This window comes from Carlito syrichta, unplaced genomic scaffold (assembly GCF_000164805.1).
Source record: "Carlito syrichta isolate Samal-C Ts95f unplaced genomic scaffold, Tarsius_syrichta-2.0.1 Scaffold315477, whole genome shotgun sequence".
NCBI lineage: Eukaryota > Metazoa > Chordata > Mammalia > Primates > Tarsiidae > Carlito > Carlito syrichta.
The window spans coordinates 567,084-579,753 of NW_007259573.1; the positions used below are offsets into that span (position 1 = coordinate 567,084).

Consider the following 12,670-nt stretch of genomic DNA (forward strand, 5'->3'; position numbering starts at 1 on the left):
CCTCAGCCTCCCAAAGGCGCGGGATTACAGGCTGAGCCACCGAGCCCGGCTAAGACCATTATTTTAACAGAGAGTTTATGTGTTCATAGTTCCTGAAGGCCCCCTATGTTAGTTAATCCTTCTTACCACTTATATATATATGTTGACACCTCTAGGCCAAGTTAATAGCAGGGCCATATATCTCTTAGGGTTGAACGAGATGGTTTCTCCAGCAGGACAAGCTGCTCTTTCACACCTGGAATGAGTGAATACTTGGTCTAGAAACTTCCCCTTCTCCCTGCTCCCACCAATGTGTCTTCTCTCATGGGGCAGAGATATGCTATTGTCTTTTCTTGCTGTACTGTGTGTGAGCCAAACCAGGATCCCATGGGCAAGGAATGAATCACCTTACCCTTCCCTTCCCTCTGTTCCGGCTCTACAGTGGCCATAGAAGAGCCTTCCAAAGTCAAGGTCCTGGCTGGGCGCAGTGGCTCACACCTGTAATCCCAGCACTTTGGGAGGCCGAGGTGGATGGGTTGCTTGAGTCCAGGAGTTCGAAACCAGCCTGGGCAACATAATGAAACCCCGCCTCTACAAAAAATAAAAAAAATTAGCCGGGCATGGTGGTGCACACCTATAGTCCCAGCTACTTGGGATGCCGAGGTAGAAGGATCCCCTCAGGCCAGGAGTTCAAGGCTGCAGTGAGCCATGATTGTCATGATCATGCCACTGCATTCCAGCCTGGGCAACAGAGTGAGACTCTGGCTCAAAACAAAAAAACAAAGTTGGGTCCTATAGAAGTCTTGCCTCATGCTTGGATCCCACATTTGCTGGAGTCTGTACTTGTTCCCAGGGCACAAACTCTGGAAATCATTTCATTCTTGATCAGGAGAGTGTTGATAACCTGGAGTGAGTCTGCCATTGTCTTTCTTGTCTCTCTTTTCTTTTCTCTCTGCCTTCCTACATGTGGGCATTTCCTTACTCATTATCCTCTCCCCAAATAGAATAGAGGTAGAAAAAGAAGAAACTGCTGGAATGTCTAAGGTTAGAAAGGTTGTCCATACAAGTGTTGGCAAGAATATGGAGATCTGAACTCTTTTTTTTTTTTGAGTTGGAGTCTCACTCTGTCACCCAGACTGGAGTGCAGTGGCCACTCCCGGCCACCGCAGCCTCGACCTGCTGGGCTCCAGAGATCCTTCCGCCTCAACCTTCCAAGTAGCTGGAACTACAGGCGTGCGCTACCACACCTGGCTAATTTTTTATTTATTGTAGAGATGAGGTCTTGCCAAGTTGCCCAGGCAGGTCTCGAACCCGCGGGCTCAGGCTATGTCAGAGCTTTTTAAGTTGTTACACTTTATACACGTGCAGCTTATTATGTGTTAGTTATACCTCAGTAGAGCTGGTAAGATGGAAAACTTAATAACTTTAGTCATCTTTAATAGATTTTCCTCAATCCCACTCCTTCCTATCGCGATGGCCTTTCTCTTCTTCACAGCCAAACGTCAGGTGGCTTCCTGTTTCGCTTCCTACCTCCTGCTCCACTCCCCCACGCTCTCCTTTGGGAATTCCAAGCCTGTCTCTCCAATGACACGTCTTTCCAAGGTCATCAGTGACTTCCTTGTTACTAAGTTCAGTGGGCATTTTTAGCTTCTCACTTTATTTGACCTTTCAGCAGCAACCCACTTCCTCTTCCTCTTCTCTTGCCTTCCACGAGGCAGCAGCCTCCTCGTCTCTTCCTACTCTCTGACTTGCCTTTGTAGCAAGTCAGAGGCCTCCTCTCCAGCCAGCTCGTTCAGTGTTGGGTTCTTCAGACTCTTCCCAGACCCTGGTCTCTTCTTTCTCCCTTGTTTTCTTTGGAAGCTCATCCATACCCACTATTGAAAAGCCACCCACAAAGCTGATGACTCCTCAATTTATACCTCCAGCCCAGATGTCTCCTCCAAGTTTCACATCTTATATCCAGTGCCTACATGACATCTTCTCTTGGGTGTCTCAGACCCAACAAGCTCAGAACCAATCTCATCTCACTTGTGCCCCTACAAGTTCTCCTGATCTCTTGACCTCCTGACCTCCAGATACGGCATCTCCACCCGGCCGGCTGCTTATGCCAGTGATGGGGAGTTCTTCGTGATACCTCTCTCTTCCCTGTAACTCCAAGTTCCATCGCTTTTGCCTCCTAAATATCACTGAACTCTCTACGTCTCTTCATCTCTCCCACTTGACCACTCTGGTCCAAGCCTTCCGTCTCACTTGGATCCCTGCACCAGCCTTCTACCTGACCTTTCTTGAGTCTGAGCCTGGAGCTAGGGCTCAGTAGTGGCAGGTAAAGAGAGTCAGTTTCTTTACCCTCATTCTGCAAGGATGACTTGAAGCTAATACCCATCATTCAGGAAGCCACACGTGGTCCTGCATGTTGTTCCAATTCCAGGGTCTTAGGGTCTCACGAGATGCAAAGGCCTGTTTGGGGGCTTTGGCAACTCCTCATCTGTGTATACAGCTAGGCCCTCCCGCTGTCGTGTTGGCAGAGCCCTTTGGTTATGTGCTACCTCTGAGCCACTTTTGGGGACCAGCAATCTGCTGAGGCTCTGAACCTTATGCTTAGGGTCTGGTCTGGGCACCTCCCACACCTTCACTTCTGGGATCTTACTGGTTCCTCACCACTAGTGCCAGGGAGTGGCTCCCAGGTCCTCATTTCTCCAGAACCTATGGGCAGCCTTTCTTTCCCTGCCCCTAACGCCAGGGCCAGTCTTCTGTTCAAATATGGGGAACACTCCCGTCCAGGCCTGCTTCCAGGGTATGTGACCATGCATTCACACTGGGCTCCTTGCAAAGAAGGGCCTCATATTCCTTTTAATGCTTCATCATTGCTAAAACTCTTAATTTTTGAACGAGAGGTCCTGCACTTTTATTTGCATGTTGACCCGCAAACTGTGTGGTAGTTTCTGTTCTTGTTCCTTCATGCTTTCCCCAGCTATTCTGCCTCTTTCCTACTTCCCCATCCTCCAAAGCCTCCTGTGGACCTAGGCTTTTGAGAAACAGAAGCCAGAATAGCATGCAGGCAAATTCTGCTTCTTCTCTGCCGCATGTCTCCGCAAGGCAATACAATATAGGTCAGCTTCCTCTTGAATGGGCAGAAAGGGAAAGGGAAAAAATAGAGGGAATAAAAAAAAGGTTAACATCTGAAAATGTTTCCCAGCCCCTCTCCCATTCCCCTCACACATAGAAATTGAACACATGTTCAAGGGGCTTCTCATCTGAGCATTCTCTGGGGTTGGCCGTGAGTCCCCATCAAGTGAAGAAACCTAGACTGAGATGCCAGGGTTGCAGGTACCCCTGAGGCAGGGACTGTGGGCCTCCCTGGTGGGTTGCACTCCACAGACAATGTCCCAGGTGTCCTCAGCAATGTGGCCCTGTTGTATCCCGTCCACAGGGCTCCACAGGGCTTTCCTCCCTGGCTGCTCCAGGCCCTAAGAGATGGGATGCCTGGTCTGAGTTGGGGGCAGGGGTTGTGAAGCTCCCTTCTAGTACTTTGCCCTTCAGACGGTAATTAGTGAGGCTTGAAGGTGATGCCCAGAAGCCCAGTGTTTGAGCTGGATTAACATTTGAGATTAGCTAGTCCAGTGACTCTCAACATTTTGTCTTTTTAATCCTTATTATTTTTCTTTCTTTTCTTTTCTTTTTTTGTTTTTTAGAGATGAGGTCTCTCTTTGTTGCCCAGGCTGGTCTCAAACTCCTGGGCTTAAACAATCCTCTCGCTTCAGCCTCCCAAAGTACTGGGATTACCACTGCACCCTCCTTATTCCTTTTTGATAATCATCCTAAAAACCTCACAGACACTGGAAATTCTGGATCAGGGAAGGGTGTCTATGCCCTTTCTCTGAGAAAGATAGCTAACTAAGACTATTAGTCAAGATTTATTTTCTGTGGTTTAAATTACAAAAATATTATTTTGTAATATTCCAAATATAAAATGATAATATTGCATAGCCTGTGACTACAGGGTTTCTATACTCCACCCCTCTAAGGGGACATGTTTTCCTATCCCTCCCACTCCCCCTTGGCCCAACTAAGAATACGAATCACTGATCTGATCCTTTATTTTACCAACTGGGGAAGGAGGGGCACAGAGGAGCTTATGCAGGACTTGACAAAGGTCACATAGCTAATTAGTGGCCTGAGTTGGGCCATCACCCTGCTGTGAAGGACTGGCCTCCATGTTCTCTCTCTGTTTATCAGGGGCCCAATGTAAACACGGTAGACAGGATGAATGATTTGTATTACTTGTTTTCTCCTGGCAGATGTTCGGTTAAGCTATGAAAAGCATGGATGATTGGCAGTTTCCATGGTGATAGATTTGCCAAGGATTAGCTCTGAGTGAGTCATGGCTGGGGCTCCCTCCAACGCCATCCTCTTCTGGAACAAGAGAACCTCCAGGCTGTGGCAAGGGGAGAGTTTTGAAGAACAATCACTTCTGTCCCCTAGATCCCCAGCCTCCCATCAGAAATATGTTATTTAAGTTACTTCAGATATTTTATCCCAAGGGCAGGCAGCTTCCTGGGAACAGCAGCTGGAGATTTGGTCTCAAGGGCTCCTCTGGGTTGATGAAGCCATCTTCCTGGCCCCCTCATTGTACTCCCCTCTACCACGTCCTGTGGTGGTCGCTGCAGGGGTGGGGTGAGGGATTTGAAGTAGACTCTGCATTTGCTTTGTTTCTTTTCTTTTTTTTTTTGGAGTTGGAGTCTCACTCAGTCGCCCAGACTGGAGTGCGGTGGCATGCTCTCGGCCACCGCAGCCTCGACCTGCTGGGCTCCGGCGATCCTTCTGCCTCAGCCTTTCGAGTAGCTGGAACTACAGGTGTGCGCTACCACGCCCGGCTAATTTTTTGATTTATTGTAGAGATGAGGGCTTGCCTGTCCAGGAGGGTCTCGATTCTGCAGGCTCAGGCAATCCATTCACCTCAGCCTCCCAAAGGCGCGAGATTACAGGCTGAGCCACCGAGCCTGGCTTCACTTTGTTTCTTAAAGTACTTTCCTTCTTCCAGCTACACCACCAAACTTTCCCAAAAAACAAATATCTTTTCCTATGAGGTTTTCACAGATACATACTTACATACACACACACAAATGCAGCCATTCCTGGGACCCAGGAGCACAATTCATGGAGGGACTAGAAAAATGGAAATTCACTGAGAAGAATATCAGTCATGTGAAGTCATATAACCCTTGTCCCCAAATTCCAAACTCTTACTGGAAGGGATAAAGGCGTCTTTGGCCACAAACAACACACGGGCCTGTGGTTGACCACACCCAGCATAAAAAATGTGATGGGAAATCAACAGCCCTTACCAGAATGTCCGTAGCCACCTTCCTTGTCAGGAGCCCTGCTATTTCTGTGATGCCCTTTGATCTCCCTGGGTCTGACTCCTTCTCCCCACTCACACACACACCCTGTGAATCTCTGGGAGGCTGTTGGGCCCCTGGGACTGGCTGGCTGTCTCTAGGCCCCTCAGCCCTCATTGCCTGGATTGAGATGCCCTGAGGTTACTACTTCCTTCCCTACCCAGGCCGTTAGTGCTGACTCTTCTTCCAACCTACCTTCCCATGTCTCCCCTCCTAAGCCATTCACTGTGTCCTCACAAGATATGTGTCTTGCGAGTGAGAGGACAAGGACCTGCTAGACCAGAATGGGGTCCCCAGGTTTAAGAACTAGAGAGCCCCAAGTAGACACAGCCTGAAGATGGGGCTCACGCCACTTCATCCTGATGGACTTGTGAGCAGGAACAGGAGGAAAGAAGGAAGTTTTATAATTATGATACATGGTTATTCTTGTTTTTTGGGGTTTTTTTGAGTTGGAGTCTCACTCTGTCGCCCAGACTGAAGTGCAGTGGCTGCTCCCAGCCACCGCAGCCTTGACCTGCTGGGCTCCGGCGATCCTTCCACCTCCGCCTTCCAAGTAGCTGGAACTACAGGCGCGCGCTACCACGCCTGGCTCATTTTTTATTTACTGTAGAGATGAGGTCTCACCAAGTTGCCCAGGCGGGTCTCAAACCCGCGGGCTCAGACAATTCACTCACCTCAGCCTGCCAAAGGTGCGGGATTATAGGCTGAGCCACTGAGCCCGGCTATGGTTATTCTTGTAATTTTATTTATAGGCTTAATTTATAACTTAATCGACATTAGTATAAATATCCATAGTAATTCTTATCATTCCAGTAGCCTATTACGTCAGATACTGTGCTGAGCACTTTGCATGTAGTCTTTCGTTTAAACTTCTCCACAACCTCACTGGTTCCTTCAGACACAGACCTGCCATGAAGCTAATGGCACCTAGGCTTCAAGGTCCCTTATTTGCGTGAGCTCCTTCCAAAGCCCTGTTTCTAATTTCATATTTGTAATTCTGTACTTTAAAAAAATTTCAGACCCCATGGAACCTGGATGCTTCCATAGGTTCTATTATTTGCCCATTTTACAGAGGAGGAAATAAAGACACAGGTTATTTCCCTGTGATGAGCCCCACTGTTCCCCATGTACCTAGAGAGGGTGCCAGAAGAGAAGGCACCCAGTGCTGGGAGCTGCCCCCCACCCAGCAGCTATATACTAAATCTTGCTTGAGTCCTGGTGTTTGAAAGTCTCATGATTTGACACTGTTCCAGCAGAATCTCTAAAACATTGGGAGGGTGAGGGACTCACGAGTTCTGCCTCCAAGAACAGAGCAAGAGTGGATATATGGTTCCTGCAGGAACAGCTAAACAAACTGATAAGACAAGTGTGGGGAAGGTGACGGGTTTGGAAATCAGGAGGAAGATAAGGGGAAACAGACCAGACTTTAGGAAGCCCAGGGATTTCTGAGTAAGGAGTAGAGCCCATCTTTCCCAGGTAGACATTTATTTAGCACCTACTAAGTGCCAGGCACTGTGCTAGGTACCTATAAATGTTTGTTCTAACTTCGTCACAGCCCTGGAAAGTAAACAGTTAATAGCATTATCCCCATTTGCAATTGAGGAAACCAAGGCTCTGAGCTACACTGCCTTCAAATAGTGCCTTCATCAAAAAAGACAGTGGATAAGACTTGAGCACTTTAATGCATGTATATTCTACCTGAATAAAAAGAAAAATAGTAAATTTATAAACATAAAGGCAGCAGAGAAAATAGGCAGTAGAGAAAATGGAAAGAAAAAATTGAAGAGATTCTAAGGACACAGGTTTGGATTGAAATAGCCCCAGGAGGAAGCTTGGAAGTTCCTTAAGAAAAAGTAAGTAGTCCTTTAATGAACTAACAAGAACCAGAAAAGCCTAGAAAAACCGTCTGACTATTCTTTTCTTACTAATCCTCATTTTCAGAAACGCAAAAGAAACCTGCAGTGGGAAGTAGGTTTGTGGTCACTGGTGATAATTAAGGACTTTGATATGTCTGTGTGTGCCATGGCTGAGTTGTGGGCAGGGAGAGAAAGGAGATGACCCGCCATCTTGGACATGACAGTCAGGGGTCACTTGACATTTGTACTGGTTATTTTATCCAAGGACTTATTTTCAAGACCTGCAAGGGATGGATTCCTCTCTGGGCCATCCATGTCTGTTGTCAGACCAGACAGTGGAATCAGGCACTAGCCCCAAGACCCCTGTCCACCTGGTGCTATCGCCCAATGCCTAGGAGGCTTTGGATGGCACTGGAGGGTATGGCCTCATTAAATAAGTTGGCCAAGTGATGGCCCTCCCCATCCTACTTACATGTTAAAGCCGAGACAATAAAGATATGCCTGAAAGATATGCCGAAAGGACTGGGGTGGAAGACCCAGCCAGAAAGCTTTTCCCATACTAAGGAAGCTGTTTACCTAAGTCACACGGTAACAATGTGCAGACCAGATCATCATCCTGATACAGGGAGAAAATGTGTTTTTGGGTAAAGTGATTAACTGCCTCCTGGAACTGGCAGTTGAAAACCCACAAGGAGAGGAAATACCATTAACCAGGCACAGGCTAGTGATTCGGAACTGGTGATGCACGTACCTGTGGGTAACCCAGTGTGTGGTAGTGCCGTTTAGAACTGATAAGCTCAGCCTTCTTGCGGGGGATGTAACCCCAAATGAATCATGCAATGACTCTGTTTTAGAAAGGAAAGTCTAAGAAAAGCGTGGGCGTTAGAAAAAAATGGTGAGGCTGTAGGATGCGGTGGAAAGAACGCTGACTTGAAATCAGGAAACTTGAGGATCAGTGCTTATTCTGTTAGCAATTAGCTCGAAAACTTGAACAAAATTGCTGCCCCTGTGTTTCCTCATCTGCAAAATAAAAGGGTGGAGTAGTTGGCCTCTAGGACTCCTTCCAGCTATAGTAATTGTTTATTCTTTTTTTTGCGTTGAGGTCTCACTCGGTCGCCCAGACTGGAGTGCAGTGGCCGCTCCCGGCCACCGCAGCCTCACCTGCTGGGCTCCGGCGATCCTTCCGCCTCAGCCTTCCACGTAGCTGGAACTACAGGCGCGTGCTACACGCCCGGCTAGTTTTTTATTTATTTATTTATTGTAGAGACGAGGTCTCGAATCCGCAGGCTCAGGCAATCCTCTCACCTCAGCTTCCCAAAGTGCCGGGATTACAGGCTGAGCCACCGAGCCTGGCCGGTAATTGTTTATTCTAAATAGCCATTTTAAACTAGGAAGCATGCCAAGAAAAGTGGAAAGACTGAATGGTAATTATAAAATGGGTGCTTAGTGTTTCCCAAACTGTGCTCTGTGGAGCTCTAATGATGAACAGAGTGTTTAAATGTTTTTTTTTTTTTTTTTTTTGTAGAGACGAGGTCTCACCAACTTGCCTGAGCTGGTATCGAACCTGTGGGCTCAGGCAATCCACTCGCCTCGGCCTCCCAAAGTGCTAGAATTACAGGCTGAGCCACCGTGCCTGGCCCAGAGTTTTTAATTTTTAAAGAGGTATTCATGTCAAATAAGTTTTGGGAAAAACTGTGTGCTGTATTTCTCTTCTTAGATATGGGCAATGAATATTAGCATATTACAGGCATTGATGAATCCAGCAGTAAAAACCTCTTTAATTTAGGTTTTCTAATTGTGGAACTTTTTTTTTTTTTGAGTTGGAATCTCACTCTGTCATCCAGGCTGGAGTGCAGTGGCATGCTCACAGCCACTGCAGCCTTAACTTGTTGGATTCAGGCGATGCTTCCACCTCAGCTTTCCAAGTAGCTGGGACTACAGGTGTATGCCACCATGCCCGGCTAATTTTTTGATTTATTGTAGAGATGAGGAGGTCTCGCCATGTTGCCCAGGTTGGTCTCGAATCCATAGGCTCAGGCAATCCTCTCACCTTGGCCTCCCAAAGTGCTAGAATTATAGGCAGGAGCCACTGCACCCAGCTAAATTGTGGAACTTTTTAAAAACAAAATATTTATAAAATACTTGGACACCAATGCTCTGGGAAATAGTATCTGTTCTACTACACCCACCCTAAATCTTACTCTAACATTAATGATAATATTTTTAAATTGCACTGGAAACAGAAAGAAAGCAAACTAGAAAATCTCTCTAACACTTGACAAGGATGGGCAAAAAAGTACAAAATCAAAATAATTTTTCTAGCTCTCACTGGAACATCTACCCAAGAATTGTGTGGTAACACAGAGTAGAATCCTGGAAGTGACAGCCACCATGCGCAAACCTGTGTAACAAGTGTGCACTTTGCCATCAGAATCAGTCACCCACGTCGTCCCTCCAGGAATCACCCATGAGGCTTCCTGTCTGGAGTTGCGTCTGTCTCCTTGTCTCTGGTCCTTTGTGTCTGTGATATGGTCTACTTTCTGGCTTCTCTGCTTCGTTTCAAACACCAGCTTCCTGGCCGTATCTGGGCCTGGCTTATTTTTTTTTTTTTTGAGTTGGAGTCTCACTCTGTCGCCCAGACTGGAGTGCAGTGGCCACTCCTGGCCACCGCAGCCTCGAACTGCTGGGCTCCGGCGATCCTTCCGCCTCAGCCTTCCAAGTAGCCGGAATTACAGGCATGCGCTACCACGCCCGGCTGATTTTTTAAATTTATTGTAGAGATAAGGTCTCGCTGCCCAGGCGGGTCTCGAACCCGCGGGCTCAGGCAATCCACTCACCTCAGCCTCCCAAAGGCGCGGGATTACAGGCTGAGCCACCGAGCCCGGCTGGCTTATTCTTTTTTTTGAGTTGGAGTCTCACTCTGTCGCCCAGACTGGAGTGCAATGGCACGCACGCTCCTGGCCACCGCAGCCTCGACCTGCTGGGCTCTGGCGATCCTTCCGCCTCAACCTTCCAAGTAGCCCGGAGCTACAGGTGTGTGTTACCATGCCCGGCTAGGGGTCTGGCTCATTCTTGCATGTGGTCCTTGTCAGGGTCAGTCCTTTCTTCTCCCACTGACTAGGACCCCCATGTACACTACTAGCCCAGAGCACGCAGGACCGTGTAAAGGACGTGGGGGAGGAAAAAGGGCATTTGTTATGGATGCAAAATTTGTTTGGAAGCAGGAAGCAATTAGAATAAATTGGTCCCTTTCCTCCATTAGAAGCATATGTTGTTTGTGTGTGGCGGGGGGATTCTTGTGGGTCTTCTTGTGCTAACCTTTGTAAATGATCTGAAGGAAGGTGTACAATGTGACATGGTGAACTGTAGGAGGTACTAAAACGGCGAGGAATACAGAGCGGTATGTGATCTCACAAAGCTGCATGAATGGGCGTATAATCGCCAGGGGTTTGGGGGCAGAATGAGGTCTTTGCAGAGGCTGGGAGGCGATGTGGTCCGGCAGGTAGCACCCGGTAAACCTGGTGACAGGTGTAAACCCTAGCAGAGGGTCAGAATTTGGGAGATCCAGAAAAGGTGGCATTAGTGGAGAGAGCTGGCATCTGGGAGTCTGGTAAACATGGAGCCAGGGATGCCTGTGGCTTCAGATTGGAAGCAAGTAGTGGTGTCCTAGCCCATGGGTAGAGCCTCAGCGACAGGACCTGGTCCTAGGAACACTGTTGGAAGAATAAGGCAGGTCCTGGGTATTCCTTTTTTTTGATCCACATAAGACTTGCACATGATAAAACAAACAAAAACAAAACAAAAAAGGCAAAAAACAACCCACGCAGTACAGCCGAGCTTGAAATACAAAGCAAGTCTCCTGCCCTACCCTTTGCTGTCCCAAATGTCCCTTCACAGGGGGAACATTTCACTTTCAGTACTTTCGGAGCTAACTGTGTATCACCAAGCAATGTGTTTATGCCTTTTGTTTTTTTTTAGTTGGAGTCTCACTCTGTCACCCAGGCTGGAGTGCAGTGGCCGCTCCCGGCCACCGCAGCCTCGACCTGCTGGCTGAACTCAGGTGATTCTTCCACCTCAACCTTCCAAGTAGCTAGAATTATAGGTGCGTGCCACTCTGCCCAGCTAATTTTTTGACTTGTTGTAGAGATGAGATCTCACCAAGTTGCCCAGGCTGGTCTTAAACCCCTGGGCTCAGGCAATCCTCTTGCCTTAAACTCCCAAAGTGCTGGAATTACAGGCTTGAGCCACAGCGCCCAGTCTTTTATGTCTATTATTTGATGAACTAAACACTATCCAATAGCTCCATGGTAGAAAATATGAGAGGTTAGGTTATTTACATGTTCCCCCATCCACTTTCCCCCCCTTTTCTTGAGTCAGGGTCTCACTCTGCCTGGAGCGCATCGGCACAATCACAGCTCACCACAGCCTTGACCTCCCAGGCTCAGGCAATCCTTCCACCCCAGCCTCCCTAGTAGCTAGAACTACAGGCACATGCCACCACACCCAGCTAATTTTTTGACTTTTTTATAGAGCTGAGATCTCACTATGTTGCCTAGGCTGGTCTTGAACTGCTGGGCTCAAGCAATCCTCTTGCCTTGTCCTCCCAAAGTGCTAGGATTACAGGCATGAACCACCATGCCCAGCAGACTTCCCAATTTTTTTTTTTTTTGAGTTGGAGTCTAACTCTGTCACCCAGACTGGAGTGCAGTGGCCGCTCCCAGCCACTGCAGCCTTGACCTGCTGGGCTCCGGCGATCCTTCCACCTCAACCTTCCAAGTAGCTGGAACTACAGGCGCGCACTACCACGCCCAGCTAATTTTTGATTTATTGTAGAGATGCGGTCTTGCCAAGTTGCCCAGGCGGGTCTCGAACCCACAGGATCAGGCAATCCACTCACTTCAGCCTCCCAAAGGCGCGGGATTACAGGCTGAGCCACCGAGCCCGGCATACTTCCCAATTTTTTATAGTTACATGTTTATTTTTAGTCATTTTGATGATTGCCTTGATAACGTTAAAGAATATGCTTAGATGTCTGTTATTTTATCAAGTCTAGGCTATATCCCTCAGTCCTTAATGTCAGCTTGGGAAATTAAGATTCTGTGTTGTATTTGAAGATTAACATTTTAAAGTCATATTTATTTTATAGTTGTCTATTTTTACGAGGAATGGTTTAGTTATTGTTCTAATTTTAAGAGAATCTGCATGATCCTTTTATATCTGAGTTTTTAGAGCATTATCAGGAAAGCTATATATAGCAGGTTGATTATTAGCAGGTGAGTAGGCAAAATCCCATGGAAATCCCATGCAGCTTACAACCTTAAATGAAAAAATGCAATTACTCTGTCACACACACACACCTATTAAAAACATTTTTGGGCCCGGCTTGGTGGCTCAGCCTGTAATCCCGCGCCTTGGGAGGCTGAGGTGAGTGGATTG

The 12,670-nt window shown here is 47.5% G+C and overlaps 1 protein-coding gene across 1 annotated transcript in view; it reads left to right on the forward strand.

Annotated features, from left to right (window-relative positions):
• The window catches only part of SLC12A8 (solute carrier family 12 member 8), a 145,016-nt gene that overhangs the window by 77,073 nt on the left and 55,273 nt on the right, over positions 1-12,670 (forward strand). The gene's annotated exons all lie outside the window — the stretch shown is intronic.